The 23,127-nt window shown below is 47.2% G+C and overlaps 2 pseudogenes; one reads left to right on the plus strand and one right to left on the minus strand.

Annotated features, from left to right (window-relative positions):
• Window positions 1-1,326: 1,326 nt before the first annotated feature.
• On the minus strand, window positions 1,327-19,855 carry LOC147983807 (protein FAR1-RELATED SEQUENCE 5-like; annotated as a pseudogene).
• A 1,211-nt stretch (window positions 19,856-21,066) lies between these two features.
• Window positions 21,067-22,382, plus strand: LOC147983808 (F-box protein At5g49610-like; annotated as a pseudogene).
• Window positions 22,383-23,127: the final 745 nt, after the last annotated feature.

The raw sequence follows: 23,127 nt of genomic DNA on the forward strand, positions 1-23,127 counted from the left end.
AGAACCGTCTCGGCAAGAAAGACTTGGTGAGTGTTGTGCCCACATGATCAATCTTTTTTTTAGTTGGCACCCACAGCATATCCATTTGCATATGACACATCTGTTAGTTGGCAGACACTTGTTGCAACCAAGTCTTTTACTGTTTTTTCTTAGCTACAGCCTGTATTTTGTGTCTGAAATCATTCCTGGTTGCAGGTCATGCTGCCAGTGCTCGACTGCACTGATGTAACCGATAAGGACGGAGGGAGGCATTATTGGGTCTTCAGTGTCAACTTGAGGGACGGACGCTTCGAAGTTCTTGATTCAAGCAGGATGCTGGACAACATTGAGCTGATGAACACTGCCTCTACCATCGCGGGGGCAGTACACCATCTATGGAGGAAGCATTACCCAAAGTTCAGCATCGAGCACTTCCAGATTATCGACATTGACGTACCGAAGCAGCTCGGCAAGTAAGACAATAAGCATTATTGTATACCATCATTTTGTAGTTTTTAAATTTTTCTACATGTGCAATCTTTAGTATTTTTAAGACACAGTACTAGTCTTCAATCTATTTTATCATTTTTATGAGTTTCTAATCTAGCCAGTTGCAGAGTGGCGCACAAGTAGTTGCACAGTGGGACATAATGAGTTGCAGTAGAACACAAGCAGTTGCACAGTAGGACATAAGCAGTTGCACAGTAGAACAGAAGCAGTTGCACAGTAGGACATAAGCAGTTGCACAGAGTGCATTACCTTTATTTGGTTTTAATTTTATGTGACAATTTTTTTGCCCATTTTGCAGTAATGAGTGTGGGTTGTTCGCACTGCTTAACGCCACCGAGTGGAATGGTAGCCAACTGCCCAACTACGACCCCAAGGAAGTACTCAACATCAGGAAGAAGCTGACATATGATTGGGTCACCAGCGTGCACAACACCGCCCCATGGAGGAAGTTGCTGAGATACGACAAGGAGTAGGTCAGTACTTTTTTTTTCTTTTTTTCTGCTCCATGGAGGAAGTTGCTGGTTTGTACAATTTTATTAAGCAGATTTTGTAGTTGCACACTACTAGTAATTGCGTTTGCAACTCAATATCATCACTTTTGTTGATACATTAGGAGCACTGGATATACAATTTGTTCAACAACTAAATATATAACCAGTTGCCAACAAAGGCACAAATAGCAACTTTTTTTTTACACAGTGCATGAACTAATTCAAGCAGCATAAATTAAATAAAGAGAAATCATAGATGCTGAATGTGTCCACTTGGTCCCAACATTGCTAAAAAAACATCATTCTTTTTCTTTTTTGTTCCAAAGTTACAAATGAGGAAACAGAATCACAGGAGCCTCTGTGGACACGCACCAGCAGTGTGCTCTGTAGATTGGCACTGGCTGCATTTGTTTTTCTTATTTGGGTATAGCTCCAGCGCCGATTTATACCGTCGACTCTTTGCCCTACCCTTTATAGTAGACCTTGGAGGATCCCTGGGCACAAAATCATCAGAAGCTTGTGCAACGGATGCAGCCTCCAACGGGGCAGTAGGACCGTCACGATCACCTGTGTAATAATCATAGAAAAAGTTTAATATTTTTGTTATTGTGCAACCAGCACTGATGTTCTGTGCAACCACACAGTACATTTTGTGCAACTAACAGGTTGCTGTGTGCAAGTTAAGTTGAAAAAAACACATGCAGTAGCACGACCTGTCATGGTACTTGGATTGTAGTCGTGTAACACCCCGGGTGTAACTTTCCCAATTTGTACTCCAACTCTTGCCGTTTCCGGTGTTAAGTTATATTTATTTCCTCGGGTTCGGGTTTTGTCTTGTGTGTGTTGTTTTCGTTCTTCATGCATCTCATATCATGTCATCATGTGCATTGCATTTGCATACGTGTTTGTCTCATGCATCCGAGCTTTTTCCCCGTTGTCCGTTTTGCATTCCGGCGCTTCGTTCTCCTCCGGTGGTCAATTCTATCTTTCTTTCGTGTGTGGGGATTAAACATTTCCGGATTGGACCGAGACTTGTCATGCGGCCTTGGTTTACTACCGGTAGACCGCCTGTCAAGTTTCGTATCAATTGGACTTCGTTTGATACTCCAACGGTTATCCGAGGGACCGAAAAGGCCTCGTGTGTGTTGCAGCCCAACACCCCTCAAATTTGGCCCAAAACCCACCAAACTTTGCTCCATGTCCTAGAGCGTTCGATCACGATCGCGTGGCCAAAAACCGCACCTCATTTGGAGTCTCCTAGCTCCCTCTATGCCTATATATAGCCCCCTCCATTTTCGGATCTCTCCTCCCCCTCGAAACCCTAGTTTAAAAAAAAATAAAAGCAATCCCCGCACCGACGGACGTGTCCGCCCCCGGCCGGACAGCGTCCGCCGCCGCCCGCGCCCAACCTGGCATCGCCACGTGGTGCCAACCAGCCGCCGCCGCCGCCGGCCCGCGGGAGCCCGCGCCCGGCCCCCGCGCCGCCCGAGCGGGCCGCTCGCTCGCCGCCGCCGCCTCAAGCCGCTCGCCGCCGCCGCCTCAAGCCGCGCTGCCGCCGCCCGCCTCTTCACCGACTCCGGCAGCCGGCGCCGCCGCCTGCGCCTCCACGCCGCCATCGCCGCCCGCCGCGCGCCGGCCGGCAGCGCCTCGCCCCGCCCGCGGCCGCCGCTCCATCTCCGGCGATCGGCCGGATCCGGCCGCCCCCTCACCGGCCCCGGCCTCTCCCTCCATCTCCGGCGGCAAGACCGGCGAGCTCCAAGGCCGGCCATCCTCGGAAATCACGCGCGGATGAACAGTACCTGCTACAGTGTCGCCCAGATCTAGATCCAAAAAAACCCTAGCCGGTTGACTTTTCCCTCCCCCCCTAAGTTTTTATGCCTACTTTGACCGCCCGTAACTTTGCATCCGTAGCTCCGATTTGGGCATATAATATATCGAAATGTTCGTCTCGACGAGTACATCATTCCATTCCATTGCATCATTTTCATTTGAGTTCATCTTGATGCCCAAAATGCTGTTAGAAGGAGGCTTCGTGAGTTAATTGTCAGATCTGCTAGTTCACCTTAGACTTTTGTCATTTTTGCCATGTTTATTGTGTGCATGCTATGCCTGTGAGTCCTTCATATGTTTTGTTAAGCATTTTGTCTTCTTTTCAGAGGTGCAACCCATGCATTTTTAGGATGTGTGTGGTGACTTGTGCAAGCTTGCAAAGAGAGGCACCCGGGAAATCTGTTTTCAGAGACTGTTGTTTTCACTAAGTCTGGGATATTTTAGTTCATGATGCCTTATGTTCAGCTTGTTTCCTAGTGATCCGTGCCTCTTTTGAGGATGATCAGTAAAGGAGTTTTTTTAATCATGTTATGCTCTATCCATCCATGTCTTTGTTTGAAATTATGGAGCACCATATATTGAGTCAATCGAGCTCTACTTTTGCTTCATGGTGAACCTGGGCAGATCGTCAACTCATTTGCGATTTTGCCGGCGTTGTTGTAGTTGATCCGTGCATACTATGCCATTGTTCTTGCCATGTCTAGCTAGCATTTTGTGCCTTCTTAATGGATGTATGCTTGCCTTGCCATGACTTGCACCGTGGTAAGTGCATCGAGCTCGTTTACATGCCTTCGTGAGTTATATTTCAGCATGTCTCAGTTTTCACCAAGTCTGAAAACTGATTGTGTTTTAGCTATGTTCGTGTGCCCGTTAATATATTTTGTGAACCCTTTTGGCCCCAGGTCACTTTGGGTCTTTTGTTAATCTTGTTGAGTAGCTCCATGCCATGTTCTTTCTTGTCTTAATCAGGTCATGTGTCATGTTGTTTTGCTGCTCCGAAGCGGGCTTCGTGATCTGAAATTTCAGACAAGTGTTAATTTCACTAAGTCTGGAATCTGTTTTGCATTTGCGTTTTTGCCATGCTTGTTTGAACCTCTTAATGGATGAATTGGCCATGGCTCAGTGCTACTATTTTGTTAAGAATCTTGTGTGCATCCCTGACATGTATTTTGTTGTCATGTTTGGTGGCTGTAGCATGTTCATTTCGTTGCATTTAGATGCCTACTTGCTGTAAATCGCAGACCGGTGTCATATCTTAAAACGCTTGCCATTTCCAAACTGTAACTCCGATTCCAACGATCTTTATATCGTTTTCAAGCGATTTCATCCCCTCTATCCAGTGAAACACTTGGTTTTCCAGGTTGAGGCCAGGTTCATGCATTTCCTGTCATATCTTGTATTTTGCATCCCGCATCGCATCCCGCATAGCATATCTTCATTTCATCATATTGCTTGGTCTTGCACGTGGTTGATTGTATCCTTGTTGCTTGTTTGTCTTGTTGGGTAGATCCGGGAGACGAGTTCGCTACCGAGGATCCCGTTGAGTTTGCTTGTGAGGATCCAGTCAACTCTGACATCTGTGCAGGCAAGATGATCATACCCTCGAAATCACTACTATCTTTGCTATGCTAGTTTGCTCGCTCTTGCTATGCCAATGCTACGATGCCTACCTTTTGCTTGTCAGCCTCCCAATTGCCATGTCAAACCTCTAACCCACCTTTTCCTAGCAAACCGTTGATTGGCTATGTTACCGCTTTGCTCAGCCCCTCTTATAGCGTTGCTAGTTGCAAGTGAAGTTTGGAGGCCGTTCCTTGTTGGAACATCATTTACTTACTTGTTGGGATATCACTATATTGCTATGTTATCTTAATGCATCTATATACTTGGTAAAGGGTGGAAGGCTCGGCCTCTCGCCTAGTGTTTTGTTTCACTCTTGCCGCCCTAGTTTCCATCATGTCGGTGTTATGTTCTCGGATTTTGCGTTCCTTACGCGGTTGGGTTATAATGGGAACCCCTTGATAGTTCGCCTTAATTGACCGTGAGAGCTTGTCATGGGCTAAGTTGGGACTCCCCGGCAGGGATTGAACTTTCGAAAGCCGTGCCCGCGGTTATGGGCAGATGGGAATTTGTTAATGTCCGGTTGTAGATAACTTAAACCTTAACTAATTAAAACAAATCAACTGAGTGTGTTACCGTGATGGCCTCTTCTCGGCGGAGTCCGGGAAGTGGACACGGTGTTAGAGTTATGCTTGCGCAGGTTGTTCTTATAGCTTCTCGCTCGTGCTTTGCCTCCTCTTCTCGCTCTCTTTTGCGTATAAGATAGCCACCACATATGCTAGTCGCTTGTTGCAGCTCCACATATATTTGCCTTATCCATTCCTATAAGCTTAAATAGTCTTGATCGCGAGGGTGCGAGATTGCTGAGTCCCTGTGGCTCACAGATACTACAACTCCAGATGCAGGTCCAGGTGATTACGCTCCAGGTGACGAGTACGAGCTCAAGTGGGAGTTCGACGAGGACTCTCAGCGTTATTATGTTTCCTTTCCCGATGATCAGTAGTGGTGCCTAGTTGGGGTTCGATTCAGGGCCTTGTCGCATGTTGGGTTTTTCTTCTATTTTGGCGCCGTAGTCGGGCCATGAGTGTTTGTATGATGGATGTTATTTATGTACTCTGATGTGACGTGGCGAGTGTAAGCCCACTATGTATCTCCCCCTTTTATCATATATTACATGGGATGTTGTGATGATTGCCTAACTTGCGACATTGCTTTCAATGCGGTTATGTCTCTAAGTCGTGCCTCGACACGTGGGAGCTATAGCCGCATCGAGGGCGTTACAAGTTGGTATCAGAGGCTTCCCCGACCTTAGGAGCCCCATTGCTTGATCATTTTTAGCAGCCGAGTTGTGTCTAGAAAAATGTTTTGAGTCACTTAGGAATTATATATCGGAGAGCTTAGGAATTCTTTTTACTTCCCAGTCTCCTCATCGCTCTGGTAAGGCATCCTGACGTAGAGTTTTGACTCTTCTCTTCTCCAATTTCACTAAAAAAAATTTAGGATCACGCGAGTATCTTGATTTGTTCCGATGGCTTATGATGAGAATACTGTCTTGGTGCCTCCTGTCAGGGGTTTAGTGGAAGTGTCCCGGGGAGTTGAGCTATGAGGTGTTGTCATCATAATTTTATCGTTGCAATTCTGGAATACTTGAGATATGTTCGCCGACATCGAAAATCTCTTTTATGCAGTTCGTTGGTGAGATAACCTCGACGCCACCCAGTACTGGGGCGGGAGTTCGGGAGTATCGCCATAAATTGTATAACGGATGCTTTTCGAAGGTTGAGGTAGATGGTTTCCGAAGTTTTCTTGGTTATGTGTTAAAGGATGGATACAGCTGGATGTAGGATTTGCTAGTTTGGGTGAGATATTATGCTTCCCCTGTATCCCCAACACCTGATTGCATAACCGAAAAGGTTCGGGAGTTTCATAGGTGGGAATTCTAGTAGCTCTAGTTCTTCTTCCACGGATATTGGTTTGAGATTGGGATTTCTTACCGATTATTCGTTCTTGATCCGTACCTTTGTTGATTTATTTCTCTACCTTAATTCTACGTGGCTTCTCAATTTATGGATATGTGACCATTTGAAGAGGAATGCATTCGTTCATTTTGTTCGGATGTGAAGACTATATGTTGCAATTTTCATTCCATTGGTTTCAGCTTCATTTATCTGTCAATGTGCTAACGGTGGTCAACCTCTTCAGGATGGCTCCCGCTAAGAGCACCAGTCAGAACCAGAATCAAGATCCACCACCGCCTCCACCTCCTCCAGAGGCATGGCAAGCTGTGATGGCCGCAACCAATGCAAACACTCAGCTGATCATGCAAATTCTCCAAGAGCGCAATCAAGGCAGTCAAGGGAATCAAGGCAGCAATCAGAGTCACTTTGCTACACTCAACCAGTTCCTTGCTAACGGGCCAAAGACTTTCAGCAATTGTGTTGAGGCAACCGATGCTGACGATTGGCTAGTGGATCTGTGTAAGCATTTCGAGTGCAACAACGTCAGGCCTGAGGACTTTGTGAAGTTCGCTTCCTTCCAACTCAAAGATCAAGTTGCAGAATGGTTCCAGCAGTACAAGGACTCCAGAGGTGGACGTGTTGTCACTTGGGATGATTTCCGTCGAGATTTCCGAGCTCATCATATTCCCCAGAGCGTGGTTGAAAGCAAGCGTGAGGAATTCCGCAATCTGAAGCAAGGTTCTTTGTCTGTCTATGATTACAACAAATTGTTCCAGAAGCTTGCCCACTTTGCCAAGCAGGACGTGCCTAATGAGAAGAGCATGATATATCAGTTCAGGGGTGGTCTCAGAGAAAATATTCAGCTCGCTCTTGTTCTCTTCGAGCCCTTGAGATACGATGAGTTCTACAACATGGCACTGAAGCAAGAGGCTGCTCAGTTGAGGTGTGATGCTTCCAGGAAGCGAGTCAGAGATGTTACTCCTTCTTCCTCTACTCAAGTGGCCAAGTAGCAGAAGTTTTGGCTTCCTCCTCCTCCGTTCCGTCAGCCGTATCAGCAGAAGAGCAAAGGTGGCAGTGGTTCTTCCCACCCACCCAACCCTGGCTTTCAAAACAAGACTTCGTCTCAAGCTCCAAGATCGAGTGCTCCGTATCACCGTCCGCTTTCAGAGGTCACGTGCAACAAGTGCCAACAGAAGGGTCACTATGCCAACAAGTGTTTCAACCAGAGGCGTCTTCCTCCTCCTCCTCCTGTCAGATCGGCAAGTACAGCTGTGGTCAAGCATAACCCCAAGCATGCCAAGGTCAATTTGATGAATGCAGCTCAGAGGCAGAGGACTCGTCAAATGTGATCATGGGTAACCTTCCTGTTAATGATATTCCTGCAAAAGTTCTTTTTGACACTGGTGCATCGCATTGCTTCATCTCGAGACCATTTACAAATAGGCATGAATTGGTTTCACAAGTTTTGCCTAGTCCTTTAGCAGTTGTCTCTCCCGGTAAGCGCATGCAGGCTAACTCCATCGTTCCGGATGTTTCTATCACTTTGGGTGACTACAAGTTTCTATCTTCTCCAACGGTTCTTGGTGACTCGAATATTGATCTTATTCTCGGAATGAATTGACTTTCTAAGCACAAGGCACATCTTGATTGTGCTGCCAGGCAGATTCAATTGACTCATTCCTCTGAGGATGTAATTGTCTTTGCCGCTCGGGATAATACCATCCGTCAGTTTTCTCTCAATGAGAAGGGTGAACTAGATGCCATCTCTCAAATTCCTGTCGTTTGCGAATATCAAGACGTCTTTCCAGAAGAGCTCCCAGGAATGCCTCCGCACCGGCCAGTTGAATTCGTTATTGAACTTGAGCCTAGCATGGAACCTGTGTGCAAACGTCCTTACAAGCTCGGACCCGAAGAGTTGAAGGAGCTGAAAAAGCAACTCGATGAGCAAGAAAGAATGGGTCTCATCCGGCCTAGTACTTCTCCGTGGGGTTGTGGTGTTCTTTTTGTGAAGAAGAAGGATGGAACGGACAGACTTTGTGTTGATTACCGTCCAGTGAACAAGAAGACCATCAAGAACAAATACCCACTTCCCAACATCAATGAGCTGTTCGAACAACTCAAAGGTGCCCAAGTATTCTCCAAGCTTGATCTCCGTATGGGTTATCACCAGATTCGCATTCGTGAAGAAGATATTCCCAAGATAGCATTCAGAACAAGCTTTGGTTCATATGAATACACTGTCATGTCTTTTGGCCTCGCCAACGCTCCTCCAACGTTCTCTCGCATGATGAACTTCATCTTCAACGCCTACACCAATGACTTCATTTTGGTCTATCTCGACGACATTCTGGTTTTCTCGAAGAACAAGGAAGATCATGCCAAGCATTTGCTTTTGGTGCATGATAAGCTCAGAGAACATCAGTTCTACGCCAAGTTCTCCAAGTGTGAATTTTGGCTCGATGAGGTTCTTTATCTTGGTCATATCATCTCTGCCAAGGGCATTTCCGTGAATCCCAAGAAGGTATCCGCAATTGTGAATTGGGAACCTCCTCATAACATGAAGCAACTCCGCAGTTTTCTCGGTCTCGCAAGCTACTGCCGAAGATTCGTTGAAAACTTTTCCAAGATCGCGAAGCCTCTCTCAAATCTTCTTCAGAAGCACGTCAAGTACGTTTGGTCTCCGGAGTGTGATATTGCTTTCAACACTTTGAAAGAGAAGTTGATCACTGCTCCAGTTTTGACTCCGCCTGATGAATCCAAGCCGTACGAGGTCTTTTGTGATGCCTCTATCCAAGGTCTTGGCGCTGTATTGATGCAAGAGAAGAAAGTTGTTGCTTATACATCTCGCCAGTTGAAGCCTAATGAGAAGAACTACCCCACTCATGATCTCGAGTTGGCGGCAGTTGTGCATGCTCTGTTGACTTGGAGACATCTTCTACTGGGAAGAAAAGTGGACATTTTCACTGATCACAAGAGTCTCAAGTACATCTTCACTCAGCCTAATCTCAACCTAAGGCAAACTCGATGGGTCGAAATGATTCAAGAGTATAATCCGAGTATTGAGTATACTCCAGGCAAGGCCAATGTGATTGCTGACGCTTTGAGCAGGAAGGCCTACTGCAACAGTCTGATTCTCAAGCCTTATCAACCCAAGCTTTGTGAAGCTTTCCGTAAACTTAATCTGCAAGTTGTTCCTCAAGGTTTCCTCGCCAACCTTCAAGTCTCTCCTACCCTAGAAGACCAGATTCGCCAAGCCCAGCTTCTTGATGCTATGGTGAAAAAGGTGAAGATTGGGATTGCCAAGAGTCAATCCAAGTACAAGTGCTACCGCCTTGATGACAAGGACACTCTCTTCTTCGAGGATCGTATTGTTGTGCCCAAAGGTGAACTTCGTAAAGTGATCATGAACAAGGCTCACAATTCTCTCCTCTCCATCCACCCTGGGAGCACGAAGATGTATCAGGACCTCAAGCAAGCTTATTGGTGGACTCGAATGAAGCGCGAGATCGCTCAATTCGTGAACGAATGTGATGTCTGCAGAAGAGTGAAGGCAGAACACCAAAGGCCAGTAGGTCTCCTTCAACCTCTTGCCATTCCAGAATGGAAGTTTGACCACATGGAAATGGACTTCGTGACTGGGTTTCCAAAGTCCAAGCATGGCAATGATGCTATATTTGTTGTCATCGACAAACTCACCAAAGTGGCTCACTTTCTGCCTATCAAAGAGTCGATCACTGCAGCTCAATTGGCGGAACTCTATACCTCTCGGATTGACTCTCTGCACGGTATTCCAAAACTGATCTCTTCAGACCGTGGCAGCATCTTTACCTCGAAGTTTTGGGATTCTTTTCAGAAGGCCATGGGCACCAACATCCGCTTCAGCACTGCTTTCCATCCTCAAACAAGCGGTCAAGTCGAGCGTGTCAACCAGATTCTTGAAGATATGCTCAGGGCTTGTGTGATCTCCTTCGGCATGAAGTGGGAGGATTGTCTTCCTTATGCTGAATTCTCCTATAACAACAGTTTTCAAGCAAGTTCGGGCAAGGCCCCATTTGAAATTCTGTATGGCAGGAAGTGCCGTACCCCTCTCAACTGGTCTGAAACCGGTGAACGTCAGCTGCTGGGTAATGACTTAATCACAGAAGCAGAAGAAATGTGCAAAGTCATTCGTGATAACCTCAAAGCAGCCCAATCCCGCCAGAAGAGCTACTATGATAGTAAGCACCGTGATTTGGCTTTCGAGATCGGAGATCATGTTTACCTCCGTGTCTCTCCTATGAAAGGTACTCGTCGCTTCGGTATCAAAGGGAAACTTGCCCCTAGATACGTGGGACCTTTCAAGATTGTCAGCAAGAGAGGCGACCTCGCCTATCAACTCGAGCTTCCTTCAACCTTTGCAAATGTTCATGACGTGTTCCATGTCTCTCAGCTTCAAAAGTGCTTCAAGACTCCTGACCGCACCGTCAATTTCGAGGACATTGAGCTCCAAGAAGATCTCTCCTATCGTGAGCACCCAGTTGCTATTCTCGAAGAGACTGAACGCAAGACTCGCAACAAGTCAATCAAATTTCTCAAAGTCAAGTGGTCTCACCATTCCGACCGTGAAGCTACCTGGGAACGCGAGGATCACCTCCGTTCTGAGTACCCGGAGTTCTTTCAGTCCTAGATCTCGGGACGAGATCTTTTCGTAGTGGTGGAGTGTTGTAACACCCCGGGTGTAACTTTCCCAATTTGTACTCCAACTCTTGCCGTTTCCGGTGTTAAGTTATATTTATTTCCTCGGGTTCGGGTTTTGTCTTGTGTGTGTTGTTTTCGTTCTTCATGCATCTCATATCATGTCATCATGTGCATTGCATTTGCATACGTGTTCGTCTCATGCATCCGAGCTTTTTCCCCGTTGTCCGTTTTGCATTCCGGCGCTTCGTTCTCCTCCGGTGGTCAATTCTATATTTCTTTCGTGTGTGGGGATTAAACATTTCCGGATTGGACCGAGACTTGTCATGCGGCCTTGGTTTACTACCGGTAGACCGCCTGTCAAGTTTCGTATCAATTGGACTTCGTTTGATACTCCAACGGTTATCCGAGGGACCGAAAAGGCCTCGTGTGTGTTGCAGCCCAACACCCCTCAAATTTGGCCCAAAACCCACCAAACTTTGCTCCATATCCTAGAGCGTTCGATCACGATCGCGTGGCCGAAAACCGCACCTCATTTGGAGTCTCCTAGCTCCCTCTATGCCTATATATAGCCCCCTCCATTTTCGGATCTCTCCTCCCCCTCGAAACCCTAGTTTAAAAAAAATAAAAGCAATCCCCGCACCGACGGACGTGTCCGCCCCCGGCCGGACAGCGTCCGCCGCCGCCCGCGCCCAACCGGGCATCTCCACGTGGTGCCAACCAGCCGCCGCCGCCGCCGGCCCGCGGGAGCCCGCGCCCGGCCCCCGCGCCGGCCGAGCGGGCCGCTCGCTCGCCGCCGCCGCCTCAAGCCGCTCGCCGCTGCCGCCTCAAGCCGCGCTGCCGCTGCCCGCCTCTTCACCGACTCCGGCAGCCGGCGCCGCCGCCTGCGCCTCCACGCCGCCATCGCCGCCCGCCGCGCGCCGGCCGGCAGCGCCTCGCCCCGCCCGCGGCCGCCGCTCCATCTTCGGCGACCGGCCGGATCCGGCCGCCCCCTCACCGGCCCCGGCCTCTCCCTCCATCTCCGGCGGCAAGACCGGCGAGCTCCAAGGCCGGCCATCCTCGGAAATCACGCGCGGATGAACAGTACCTGCTACAGTGTCGCCCAGATCTAGATCCAGAAAAACCCTAGCCGGTTGACTTTCCCCCCCCCTAAGTTTTTATGCCTACTTTGACCGCCCGTAACTTTGCATCCGTAGCTCTGATTTGGGCATATAATATATCGAAATGTTCGTCTCAACGAGTACATCATTTCATTCCATTGCATCATTTTCATTTGAGTTCATCTTGATGCCCAAAATGCTGTTAGAAGGAGGCTTCGTGAGTTAATTGTCAGATCTGCTAGTTCACCTTAGACTTTTGTCATTTTTGCCATGTTTATTGTGTGCATGCAATGCCTGTGAGTCCTTCATATGTTTTGTTAAGCATTTTGTCTTCTTTCCAGAGGTGCAACCCATGCATTTTTAGGATGTGTGTGGTGACTTGTGCAAGCTTGCAAAGAGAGGCACCCGGGAAATCTGTTTTCAGAGACTGTTGTTTTCACAAAGTTTGGGATATTTTAGTTCATGATGCCTTATGTTCAGCTTGTTTCCTAGTGATCCGTGCCTCTTTTGAGGATGATCAGTAAAGGAGTTTTTTTAATCATGTTATGCTCTATCCATCCATGTCTTTGTTTGCAATTATGGAGCACCATAGCTTGAGTCAATCGAGCTCTACTTTTGCTTCATGGTGAACCTGGGCAGATCGTCAACTCGTTTGCGATTTTGCCGGCGTTGTTGTAGTTGATCCGTGCATACTATGCCATTGTTCTTGCCATGTATAGCTAGCATTTTGTGCCTTCTTAATGTATGTATGCTTGCCTTGCCATGACTTGCACCGTGGTAAGTGCATCGAGCTTGTTTACATGCCTTCGTGAGTTATATTTCAGCATGTCTCAGTTTTCACTAAGTCTGAAAACTGATTGTGTTTTAGCTATGTTCGTGTGCCCGTTAATATATTTTGTGAACCCTTTTGGCCCCAGGTCACTTTGGGTCTTTTGTTAATCTTGTTGAGTAGCTCCATGCCATGTTCTTTCTTGTCTTAATCAGGTCATGTGTCATGTTGTTTTGCTGCTCCGAAGCGGGCTTCGTGATCTGAAATTTCAGACAAGTGTTAATTTCACTAAGTCTGGAATCTGTTTTGCATTTGCGTTTTTGCCATGCTTGTTTGAACCTCTTAATGGATGAATTGGCCATGGATCAGTGCTAGTCTTTTGTTAAGCATCTTGTGTGCATCCCTGCCATGTATTTTGTTGTCATGTTTGGTGGCTGTAGCATGTTCATTTCGTTGCATTTAGATGTCTACTTGCTGTAAATCGCAGACCGGTGTCATATCTTAAAACGCTTGCCATTTCCAAACCGTAACTCCGATTCCAACGATCTTTATATCGTTTTCAAGCGATTTCATCCCCTCTATCCAGTGGCACACTTGGTTTTCCAGGTTGAGGCCAGGTTCATGCATTTCCTGTCATATCTTGTATTTTGCATCCCGCATCGCATCCCGCATAGCATATCTTCATTTCATCATATTGCTTGGTCTTGCACGTGGTTGATTGTATCCTTGTTGCTTGTTTGTCTTGTTGGGTAGAGCCGGGAGACGAGTTCGCTACCGAGGAGCCCGTTGAGTTTGCTTGTGAGGATCCAGTCAACTCTGACAACTATGCAGGCAAGATGATCATACCCTCGAAATCACTACTATCTTTGGTATGCTAGTTTGCTCGCTCTTGCTATGCCAATGCTACGATGCCTACCTTTTGCTTGTCAGCCTCACAATTGCCATGTCAAACCTCTAACCCACCTTTTTCCTAGCAAACCGTTGATTGGCTATGTTACCGCTTTGCTCAGCCCCTCTTATAGCGTTGCTAGTTGCAGGTGAAGTTTGGAGGCCGTTCCTTGTTGGAACATCATTTACTTACTTGTTGGGATATCACTATATTGCTATGTTATCTTAATGCATCTATATACTTGGTAAAGGGTGGAAGGCTCGGCCTCTCGCCTAGTGTTTTGTTCCACTCTTGCCGCCCTAGTTTCCGTCATGTCGGTGTTATGTTCCCGGATTTTGCGTTCCTTACGCGGTTGGGTTATAATGGGAACCCCTTGATAGTTCGCCTTGATTAAAGCTTTTCCAGCAATGCCCAACATTGGTCTTACCATTTGCCACCTAGCCTTTTCTTTCTCTTGGGTTCTGCAGACTCAAGGGTCATCTTATTTTACCCCCCCTGGGCCAGTGCTCCTCTGAGTGTTGGTCCAACCTGTCAGCTACCGGTGGCCACCAGGGGCAACTCTGGGCTGGCCTACCCGTACCTAGGACAATCTGAGTGTGCCCTGAGAAAGAGATATGTGCAGCTCCTATCGGGATTTGTCGGCACATTCGGGCGGTGTTGCTGGTCTTGTTTTAACCTGTCGAATTGTCTTGTTGTACCGGGTTACCGAGTCTGATCGGTGTGTCTCGGGTGGAGGTCTATTCCTTCTTTGACCGTGAGAGCTTGTCATGGGCTAAGTTGGGACTCCCCTGCAGGGATTGAACTTTCGAAAGCCGTGCCCGCGGTTATGGGCAGATGGGAATTTGTTAATGTCCGGTTGTAGATAACTTAAACCTTAACTAATTAAAACGAATCAACTGAGTGTGTTACCGTGATGGCCTCTTCTCGGCGGAGTCCGGGAAGTGGACGCGGTGTTGGAGTTATGCTTGCGCAGGTTGTTCTTATAGCTTCTCGCTCGTGCTTTGCCTCCTCTTCTCGCTCTCTTTTGCGTATAAGATAGCCACCACATATGCTAGTCGCTTGTTGCAGCTCCACATATATTTGCCTTATCCATTCCTATAAGCTTAAATAGTCTTGATCGCGAGGGTGCGAGATTGCTGAGTCCCTATGGCTCACAGATACTACAACTCCAGATGCAGGTCCAGGTGATTACGCTCCAGGTGATGAGTACGAGCTCAAGTGGGAGTTCGACGAGGACTCTCGGCGTTATTATGTTTCCTTTCCCGATGATCAGTAGTGGTGCCTAGTTGGGGTTCGATTCAGGGCCTTGTCGCATGTTGGGTTTTTCTTCTATTTTGGCGCCGTAGTCGGGCCATGAGTGTTTGTATGATGGATGTTATTTATGTACTCTGATGTGACGTGGCGAGTGTAAGCCAACTATGTATCTCCCCCTTTTATCATATATTACATGGGATGTTGTGATGATTGCCTAACTTGCGACATTGCTTTCAATGTGGTTATGTCTCTAAGTCGTGCCTCGACACGTGGGAGCTATAGCCGCATCGAGGGCGTTACAAGTCGCCTATGGGCAGAACATGAAAAACAAGTTAGATTTTTAGCTTGATCCTCAAACTAACATAGCGCACGCAACTAGGCAGCATGTTCTGTTCAACTGGGCACTATGATATGTGCAACTAAAGTCACTCACCCTAGTTTTTGTTTTGGAGTCGGTGAAGGTACTAACCTGGGTGATGAGCCCCCTGTGTCCTGCCTGTAGGTCCATTGGGAGTAGCACAAAGGGCACTGCTAGTTGGGCCGGGCGGGGGAGGAGGTCTTTGAGGGTTGGCATCACCTATAGGCAGAACAGGACAAACAAGTCAGTTGTGTTTATCTTTTGATGCTCGAACTAACACTGCGTGCGCAACTAGGTAGCCTGTTCGGTGCAACTGAGCACCATGATGTGTGCAACTGGAGTTACAGACCTAGTTTGATGGGGAGTTGGGGGCAGGTAATTACCTGGACGACGAGCCCCCTGAGTGCTGCCTGTAGGGCCATTGGGAGGAGCACGCGGGAGAGGAGGTGGCGGAGGATGCTGTGTACAGCCAGGAGGGGGAGGAGGTCCTTGAGGGTTGACATCACCTATATCCAGAACTGGAAAAATAAGTTAGCTGTGTTATCTTGATGCTTGAACTAACACAGCGTGCGCAACTAGGCAGTATGTTCTGTCCAAGTGGCTACCATGGTGTGTGCAACTGGGCACAATGATGTGTGCAACTGAAGTTACACACCTAGTTAGATCAGGAGTTGGGGCAGGTAATTACCTGGATGATGAGCCCCCTGATTGCTGCCTGGAGGTGGAGGAGGTCCTCGAGGGTTGCCATCATCTGATGGCCCCGTTGCAGCAGTCGGTTTTTTCTTTTTCTTGGACTTGTTCAGGTGGCCGATCTCGGTACGTGCTGCACGCATATGCTTGTATACAATAGCTTGTGCTAGATCAGAACCACTCGCAAACTTTGCTAGTTTCTGAAAATCGTATATCATGTTCCTCTCCCTTATCTGCTTCTTTGATTGAGGAGGCATTTCATCCGGTTGCTCATAACCAGTCCCTGGCGCACTAGGTACAGCAGTAGGTGTCCACCGTCTTAGCAGGTACCTTTCCGGTATGACATCAACGCCAACATGGGTGAACACCTTGAGGATGTGGCAACAGAGGATGCTGTCCTTGTCCATTTTACAGCACTCACACAAATAGGAACCCTCCTCCACCCTTGCCTGCACCAAGTAGTTTCGAGAACCATATTTCGCAACAAATTCCTGGTTCGCTCTGAGCTCAAACACATCAGCACCAACTTGGAATGCATTATAATGTCCAATCAGCTCAAACTCTTCTCTGAACTTGCGGTAAAGGTCTCTAGTATAGGTTTTGTAAGCTTGCTTCTCTATTGGGAAGTTGGACCACAACTCAATCTCAAGGTGTTCTGTCCTGTAAACATCGCAGCCTACCTTGGCAAGGATGTGGTTCTGGATTTTTTCATATTGCTTGACGAAGTTCAGCATTGATTTGTGTGGGTTCACATATCTTTTCAGGACGGCGTTGAACCCCTCACTACGATGTGTAGACTGGAGGAAGGGGAAGAACCTGTGTTTGAAGTAGCACGGCACCCAAGTTGACCTGTATTCGTACAACTTCTCAAAGTGTGTGTGTGTGTCATAGCCTCATACTTCATCATTAACCCAGCCCAATTCTGCTCAAACTCGTCTATAGTGAAGCTGAAGTCAACACACTTGTTGAAATCATCAGAGAGTCCTGGATTCCGGTAGAGCAGCCAACCAACCTTTTCCTGAGCCTTTTTCATGATGTGCCATCGACAACAGCGGTGCACGGTGGTTGGAAAGATGCTCTATATTGACTGCCTCATCGCACCATCCTGATCGGTGATGAAGTTGTCAGGAGGTTTGCCATCCATAGCCTCTAGGAATGCTCCAAAAACCCAATCAAAGCTCGATGCCAACTCCGGCCTCACAACGCGCAACCCAGCATGAAAGATTGGCCATGTCGATTTATTCCTATGAAGGGCGCGAACGGCATATTGTACAAGTTGTTCATGTAGGTGGTTTCAAACGATATGCAATCGTGGTACGCCTCCACATAAGCTTTTCGAGCTAAGCCGTCCACCCAAAATATGTTGACAACTCTGTCCTCTTCATCATATTTCACCTTATAGAAGAAGTCTGGATCGGTTTTTTGTATATCCTTGAAGTGCACAATTGTCTCAATCAGATCACCCTCCTTTGTGTCATCTCTACGGAAACTTGTACAAAGATTTGTTATTGCCTTTGGCCCGAACGGCACCATCATCTCAGATCCATAGAACTCTGCCATTACATGCATCATTCGTCCTGCATAATACAAAAACAAACAGTATATCCTTTTTTTAGTTGCACAAATGGCACATCCAGCTGCACAATAATAGGACACGTGTTGGCACAGAAGATAATCGCAGGAAATGAACACCCAGCTGCACCTTTTTAAAAACACTTTGCAATTTTTGCATACATGACATTGTGTAGTTGCACAGTAAAGACAATCTAGGTGCACAAGAAGCACCAAAAGTGATATACAAAAAGCATGGGAAGTTGGACACCAGTTTCACAGTTAAGCCATTTCAGTTGCACAGTAGTACCATAACAGTTGCACACTGGACTGCCTAGAGGGAAACTTAATTCTTCAAGGGATATAGAAAAACACCACACCTGTAGTCAAGTTGCAGTTATACAAGATGCGCAGAAACTCCTTTTCATCAGGTGAGATGCCTTGGTGGGATCTCAAGTATTTGGACAATGAAGGTTTGTTTACGAGCAGATGATTGTGGTCACGAACAAAGTGCGTCACCTCCCATCGCCCATCTATCAGCTTCACCAACATTTTCGCCTTGCATTCAGTCTGCTTTATTGTCTCGCGTTTGCGCTTCTTCTTCTTCTTACTAGTACCAGCCTCCTCTTCAGCAAATATTGGAGGTTCTTCTTCCATCTCCTCATCACTGTTAACAGATTTTGGATCTGGAATAGGGTCCAGGACAGGAGGAGCCCCAGCTCCTCCATCATCAGCTTTGGGCTTCTTGAACTTGTTGCAGCAAAACTGTTGTTTTATCAATTCATTGGTGCGGGCTGTCCGTCTAGAGGTGTTCATCTTGATAGAGAAACCCATCCGTAGTGCGTAGCTGTTGTAGTGATCCTTAGCAATTTGAAGGCTGTCAAACCTCATGCCAACATAGGGTTCCATAGGTTGAGAACCAGCCTCATCCTCTCCTTCTTCTACTTGCACAACTCTGTCAACAGCCCCAGCTCCTAGCTCAGTCCTGGTTGGACCAGGAACATTTGCCTCGGTTCCTGTGTCATCAAGAGTATGGCTCTCTGACTACAAAGACACCACTACAGGGGCACCACGGGCTGATGACTGGCCTGCCACATTGTCATGGCCCGTAGGGTTACCATCACGACTTGCCTGCGTGTAGTAAACAGATCGACCATTTTTTGTCCAATTTCCTTATTGTATGCTGGGTTGTTGCTGATCCATATCATGAGGAAGCTCATTGAGATCTGGAGGCAACTCATTGAGATCAAGCATTTTTTCCTTGTTCTTGGATGCTGCCACACACTCCCTGCACATATATAAAAAGAAGAAATTGATGTCATCAGTTGGTAACCACAGAAAAAGAGTGTTTCAAACAACCTAAAAACTTAGTAAATAGGCAGTTGCACACCATTTTGTGATAATCTTAGTTCCAAAAACAACATGACCGTAGCATAATCTTTTATTATAATAGTTATGAAATTTTTTTGCACAGATTTGTTATGTTAGTTGCACAGTTTGCAGTAAATAACTGGCAAAAGCATGACTTCTTTTTGCTACAGAGTTTTTCTGACTTTCCCCTTTTTTTTTGTTGTAATGATCTGTAGGTTTCCGTTTCGCAATGAGCTCTTTTCAGATTTTTCTGCACATAAGACGCTACATTTGAGAAGGAAAATCCAGGTGAAAGAAGAAAGAAGAATTGGAGGCAGATTATAGTTATATGTTTTTCATCGCCGTTTATGTTTCTAGTTCTGGTATATTTGAACATATTAATATGGTTTGCAATAGGTGTGGGACCATAATATATGCGTGGGACAAGATTATATGTGTGAATATGTTAATATGGTTTGTGGCTTCATTAGCCATGGACAAAAGTTCTTGTGTTTTTCCTGTTGCACTACAGATTTCTGGTTTTCGCTAGAATAGACGTCTCAATTGCCAGGATACATCTTTCCACTTGGCCAGCATACATATCCAGTTAGACATTCAATGTTTTTAGTTGGCTAGAATAGATGTCTCAGCTGGCCAGGTTGCATTTATTTCAGTTTTTGGCCAACATGCATGTTCAGTTGGACAATTAATGCATTCAGTTGGGTAGAATATATGTCTCAGTTGGCCAGGATACATTTTCTCAGTTTTTTGCCAACATGCATGTTTAGTTGGCCAAAAAACATGTTTTTTATTTGCACATATACTACAGTTTTTCCAAAGTGTTCACTCACAAACATGTATTGCGAAATATACATGTTACTTGGCCAGGATACATGTTTAGTTGGCCAGGATACATGTTTTTTAGTTGGCCAGATAACACGTGGGGTACAATGCATGTTTTTGTTTTGGCTAGCATGCATGCCGAGTTGCCAGAATATAGGTTCAGTTGGCTGGGATGCATGTTTAGTTGCACATTTATGAATTTTTCGTTGCACATATCTATTGGGCAGTCAATTTTTTGTTCATTTTGCAAACAATAACTACAAGTTGGTAGAATGCATGTTTAGTTTTTGGCTACAATGCTTTGTTGAGTTGGCTTTAATCATGTTTTAATTGGCCAGAGAACTTGTTTTTAGTTGGCTTGTTTAACACATCCAGGTGGTAGAAACTTGTCTGGCATGCATCAAGTAGTTTTTGGCATGTTTAACACATCCAGCAGTAACATCAAGTAGGCTGGTGTGATGTGCCAGATTCACCTCTTTTTTGAAGCAGATTCTCCATGGATCCATGGAGAAGGGGTTTACATATGCCTATGCAATAGAAGAAAGGGGGAAGTGAAGAGGTGCAGAGGGGGCTTACCTGCTTGATCTTACTGCCTGGTATGGCTCTGACCACCCTGCCCTTTAGATCTTGAAGCAGCTCCTTCTACTTTGGGGCTCCCATGGCGGCTGTGCAGCAGGAGGAAGAAGGGTTTGGGGGCGATTTCTGTTGGATCTGCTTCTGGCGTGGAGAAGAAGAAAAAGGCAGCGTGGGAGGGGCTGAGGCGTGGGGGCGAGCGGGGGCGTGGGTGCGAGCTGGGACAGCTGGCTACGTGGGGGCTCGATCGGTTTGTTTGGTGGCCGGTCGATCGGTCTGTTTGATGAGCCCCTTTCTTTTCTGTTTCGTGGGGACAGGGGGTTTCCTTTTTCAGCCAGCCGCTCGGTTGCACTAGTGGGCAGCCGGCCGCCCACTAGACACGCCCAAAATAATAATACCTGACTCGTATACGATTGTACGTACTACCTGAGACCTGGACTCGGAATTTTGCATGAAAGGTTGAAATGAGGTAGATGATGATAGCGTAGTATGTGGAGGACGGACGAGACCGATCCAACGAGGAACAATTCCATTCCAACTATATGCACCGAGGTATTCCAGGAGTTTACCAAACCTCTCCCACATGCGAAGGGCCGGCAGATATCTCCCTTCCGTTTCACCCGCACAAAACCTAATTAACTAGAGCCTCCAACCTCAGCAACTTGAGGAATCTGCCTGGTTAGACAAACGATGGCCAGGACACTACAGGGTCGCCCCGTCCGCATGTGGGGGCGGAAGCGGATACGGATGCCGCGCCGTATACTCATCGCGTCCCTCCTGATCCAAAACCCTACGTCCGTCGTTGACGACGGCGCCGCGGGGGAACCTGTGGCCAGGCGGACGCGCAGCCGCCTCCGCGCCGTGGCCGCCGCCCTCGACCGCCTCCCGGAGGAGATCGTCGCGGGGGAGATCTTCGTCCGACTTCCGACCAAGGACGTCCTCCGCTGCCGCGCAGTCTGCCGATCATGGCGCCGGCTCGCCTCCGCCCCGGATTTCCTCCTCGCCCACCACCGGTGGCAGCCGTCGCTCCCCCTCATCGCATTCCACCGCCGCATAGCCAGTTCAAGTACGGAGTCCGGCCAGCCGATCTTGGAGGGCGGTCGGGCCCGGCCTGTCCTCGGGCTCGACGACTACTTCGACAAAAATGGCTTCAAGCTGCACGCCTCGTGTGATGGCCTCCTCTTGCTCGCCATGTCTGATGGTCGTTTCAGCATCTGTAACCCAGCCACGCGTGAGTGCGCCTCACTTCTAGGCCTCACTACGGCCGGGAGTATCAACATCCTGGCACTCTACCTGCACCGCCCGTTGGGTGAGTACCGTGTCCTCTATTTGAAAGGAGGACACCACTTCAAAGCAACTGCTTGCTACATCTTTACGGTGCGGCGAAGGGGCTCGCCAAGGTGTATCGGAGTTCCTTGTACCCCTATCATGGAGAAACCTATCCTGGCCGGGCACAAAATGACCCACATTAGTTTGTCACCACCGTTCGTGTTTCGCAACTGCCTTCATTGGTTACCTGGATGATGGCTCTGCGACGATGGCATAGTAGTGTTCGACACGGTGGCTGAGTCATTTAGGTCCATCCGCGGCCCGCCTGGTGCTACCAGCTGCTGCACTCGTTTGTGTGACATGGAGGGCTCGATTGGCTTCAGTTGCTTGGACGAGAAGGGGACAGTCGCCCGAATATGGGTGCTGGAGGACTATGAGAGGGAGGTCTGGTCATTCAAATGCCATGTTAAATTTCCCGTGGAGGACTTCTGTCACTTTACAGATACGCAACATTTCATTTTGTCCTGCAAAGGAGATGTATTGGTCTACAATACGTCCGCATGTTACATGTTTCACTGTGACAACACCGGCAAGTTGAGGAATTCCCGTGGGAACCCACGTCACAAGATTTGCATGTTATTGGACACATGTTCAAAGAAAGCCTTGTTGAGCATGAGTTCTTCCTGAGGCGGGGTCCTGCCCGTGCGGAGCAACCAAGTTTTTTCCAAAGGATTTAAATTAAGGTACCTCAACATGCCGGTGATTCTATTTGATGTATATGCTTCACATCATTATTGAGTTTCTTACCACAGTGATTCCATGGAGCTATTTTTTAGGAAACTTGTGAATCAGCCCGGTTGTAGCCTTGTAGGTACACCCCACTAACATATAAGACGCCATGTGTCATAAATGGAGAACAGGTATAAAAATGCATGCCTCACATGGTGCCAAGAAAATATGCACGTAAGAAATTTAGGTCTTGTTTGTTGATTTGTCTATGCACTTCATGAAGTGTGAAGGTATAGTGAGCTTCGTTCAACATCAAACGTCAAGCGCTACTCAATAATTGTTGATCTGTTTTGTTTTTCCATGGCAACATGCCTGTGGGTCGGAAGTGTGCTAGACTTTATCTGTTCTTTCCCAAAACAGAATTGCCCCTTCATGGTAGAGACTAGAGAATGAGAACCAAAAACTTGGTATGTTGTGTCTATCTCTATAGTTAGGTTACACTTTAGTGCAGATACATCGTTGAGACTTACAAGTTGGTGGATTAGTTCCATTAGTTTTATACTCAGACTCCAGGCCCTATGCTACCCTGCATTTGATGCCTCCTGAGTTTCAACTATTTTATTGATGTTTGAAATGCATTTTGGGTTAGTATGATTATGCACAGAATATTATATTCCTATTTAGTACAATTGGGACTGCAGCCTCTCAAATTTCTATCTACTGCCCTACCCGTGTCCATTTAAGCTTTGATTA

Source organism: Triticum urartu, chromosome 2A, assembly GCF_056163025.1.
Source record: "Triticum urartu cultivar PI428250 chromosome 2A, HENAU_Tu73, whole genome shotgun sequence".
In the NCBI taxonomy this organism is placed as follows: domain Eukaryota; kingdom Viridiplantae; phylum Streptophyta; class Magnoliopsida; order Poales; family Poaceae; genus Triticum; species Triticum urartu.